Source organism: Trachurus trachurus, assembly GCF_905171665.1.
Source record: "Trachurus trachurus genome assembly, chromosome: 22".
Lineage (NCBI taxonomy): Eukaryota > Metazoa > Chordata > Actinopteri > Carangiformes > Carangidae > Trachurus > Trachurus trachurus.
Window position 1 is genome coordinate 9,401,227 of NC_139907.1, and position 3,886 is coordinate 9,405,112.

The window sequence follows — 3,886 nt, forward strand, 5'->3', positions numbered from 1 at the left end:
CGGATCCTGCCTGCGCTCTGCTCTGCTCTGCCGTCCTCTGCCGCTGGGTCGCTGATGATGCCGAGCGGAGCGGGGCGCTCGTACGTCTCTATGTGCGGCTACAACCACCGCAGTTCCCAACACTGAAGTCGGATGAAACGGGGAGAGGAGCTTGAAATATGACGATGGATGGTCCGAGTCGCTTCTCATCGCTCGGACAGCTGTAACGTCGGCGGACACACGCGTGGATTCGTCAAAGGTGAGAGTGCGGCGGTGAATCACGGAGGAAATATCCTCCTTAATTCACCCTGGACCACTTATCCTCCCCATCTGATGCTGATGCTGCTGCCGCTGCTGCTGCCTCTGCCGATGATGATGATGATGGTGATGATGATGATGATGCTCTAAACGCAACCTGCGTGATTTTTCCTCCGGTAAAGGCCAGTTGCCTGTCACAGGCGATACTACCTCTTATTCGACTGTCGAGACAACAGTGAGAAATGAACAGATGCAGGTTTGCCATTGTTTCTCGTCCAAATAAAAAAATCTGGGCATCACGACACACCGTTGCCATTGCGGAAATAAGGTAAATAGGCAGTTAAATCATCAATATGGCTGCGTTTGTTCTCTGCCGTCGCTTCAGGAGTGATTTTGTGAAGGTTTTGCAGGGTTGCTCGGTGCGAGAATCGAGGCTCGTACAAAACGGAGAAGTGTATGATGTCAGCGGAAGGGAGATACTGCAGTAACCGAGTCCTTATGTTGACTCCCGTCAAAGGATGTTGTCATTACCTCGAGGCTGAAGGTGCGGTTACAGTAAAATGCACCTTTACAGGCCTGTAATGATGATCACAATCAGCAGGAGCTTCTGATTATGTGCGTGCAGCTAAAGCCCGTGAAGTCAGACCTTTATGGCACCGATTCTGCTCTGTGCCTTTGAATGTGCTCTCATCTGTGAATTCATCTTGTCCATGAATTATTAAGAACTTGTGCCTTTTTCTTCTTATCTTTCATGATATGATTAATGCACCCACCAAACTGTCATTTGCTGCTGCTGCTCACATTGCCTACCAGAGAAAAGGCCTGAGTTGCCTACTCATGAATTTCTGCAGTTACTTCACAGGCTGAATATTTACAATGAACCATTGTGTTGTTTTGCTGACATGTGTCTGCTGGGTCTCCCACTGCATAGCAAATGTTTTCTAGCCTTTACCCTTCAACGGTGCACATGGTGCTCCACTCGACTTATCGCCCGTTCAAAAGCTCGGACACAGTTTGTGTTGCCCTGGTTAGGACCCCTTTCAATATGCAATTAGGACAGAGTTTTCCCCAACTGCCTTTTGAACCCGTAATCCAGCCTGGGTTGGAGCCATGAATTGCCTATTTAGCTACAAAGAGCCACACTGTATAGTTTTTAAAGCACTAAAATAGCTTGTTTTGACCTTAAAATGTAGCCTAATCTGCTGGTTGTGAAATTAAGTCATCAGAACCAGAGCCGAAACAACGAGTCAATTCATCAATCAGTTGATATAGGCAACTATTTTGATTACCAATTTGTGGTTTAAAACTTTCTCTGGCTTCTTTTTCTCAACAACAATGAGTGATTTGTTTTATATCATCAGCAAATGGAATTTATCTGGATTTGGATCTGTAGTTGCTGTATGGTCAAAACAAGACATTTGAAAATGTCACCTTGAGCTCTGGATAATGTTGATTGTCATTCAAAAACAATTATCCACTAATGAAACAATGATCATAAGTTACAGGCCTGTCATTTCAGCTGATAAATGAATGAAAGGCTTACTTAGATAACACAGCACCTGAGTGGAGGACGCCCCTTCAAAGACCCTTGCCGGTGCCTGTAAGCAGGAATAAGAGCCGCCCAACAACACAAGCCAGAGCCGCAAGTTTAGAGAGTGGAAAGAGGCTTTGTCATAACACTAGAGATCAGTGTGAGAAGAGGAGGATCTGTAATACAAGACATGATGCAAAAAAGCAAAGAAAAAACCTAGAGAAAGCCTCCTTGTCTGCTGACTTCCTGAGGGTAGCAGAACCTTGGTTTCTTTGCTTACGCTCTGTTGGTCAGCAGACCCACACACACACACACACACACACACACTGTGTACCCTGTGATCATGCATGTGATCCAGACATGTTTCAGGTGCTCGGATCCTTGGTCCAAGGCTCCCCGAGACACCCAGAGCTCATCAGTCATTGGGCCAACCGTAATGTGCTCCGTGTCCATCATCATTAAGTGGGTCCTTTGCAGCTCAGTCGGTGTCATTAGCCCACAGGATGCAGTCACTGCTGAGCGGGATGTCATGGAGAATTATCATTTGCACAGACCACGGGCGCTGGAGTGTTCCCCAGCCAGTTCACCAATATCTCTACAGCAGGAGAGAGACGGGAAACAAAAGCACAAATTGAGAGTTAATGAAGTCCTTGAAGGAGGGAGGGAGGGGAGGTGTTAATTACTTATTTAAAAGTCAGCCACATTTTGTCAGTGGGCTCTCATAATATTACTAATATGAGGTTGAATGACACCCGACTAACTCTTAATTTGTCTTTTTCCTCACAGGGTCGACGTTAAAGGCTTCACTTTGTTTGACATTCAGCCAGTGACAGGTAAATCCTTATTCTACTGTATATACAATCTTGAAGTTATAACTCACAGGGTAAGATATAGTGTATTCCTTGTGTTAAAGTTACCGCTCCCTGCACATTACGTAACAAATTTATGCCACTTATGTATTGATTATACAATGAAATATCTTCATTTCATATGAATAACAGGGTAATATCACTGCTTTAGTGCAACTGAGGGTATCCCTTTCAAATTAAAGTGTCTATTGTTCAAGAAGAAATGACACCTACTCTGTCGAAATGACTCACACTAGACCATTAAAAACCCACGATGACTCTTTTTGAAAACAGTAGACAGAGAGAATGAATAATAAAAAATAAAGATGGTTTCAAAGAGAATTTGTTTCCACAAGTGTAAGTATTAAGTTCAAACAAAACAGAAGAGACGTCCTTTTGGAAACGGTACATCTAAGGAAGATGTCAACACAAAGTTCAAATTCAGTAGCTTGAATTTTCTCCTTGTTTCTTTGTTCTTCTACCGTACCTGAACCCAAAGATTAAAGTCTTTGTGGACATCAGTGTTATTAAGTTTTAGTTCCAACACTTTCCAACCAATTATTAGGTTTGAAGCAGGCAAAGGCGTTTGTTTTCTCTCTCTTGATTTTCACGTTAGTTTAGTACATTTAGCGTCGAAATTCACGCAATCGGAGACACTTTAACTTTGCAAAATGTAACATTTACTTCTCGTATTTCTCTGGCTTAAACTGCTGCCCCACATCTCCATCTACAAAATGGTAATTCAGACCGGTCATTTCTCCGCTATATAGGTTTTCATTTTCATTGAATTAAGGTGTACCCGTGCCGTCCATCATCTGCAAACAGCCCCTAACAAAAGCCACACAATCTATCTGACAAGGCTAGTGGGATGACTAACACAGTCCTTGATGGAGAGGGCAGATAATAAAGACGGAAGAACATGTTGTATCCTGTTGCTACACTCATGTTCAGGAGCTCATCTGTGCATTTCAGCCACTTAGCATGACCACATTAGAGATCACTTATCTGTATACTTCCACTGATGAAATAATGCATCCATGAAGTCCAGACCCTCCAAATGTTAATTTATGAGGTTTAGGTTATCACTTCTTTCCTCCTGAAAGCTTTCTCTTCAGCTACGCATGCATGATGTGTTTGCAAATCCCGCTCAGTTGCATGGGGTCTGAGTGATTTTTTGGACACTGATAAGGAGCTGTGTGTTGCATTTATTACCATGCTGCTGTCTGAATAGTGAGCACTGCATGCTCTCTGCTGTTTGATGTGCCACAGA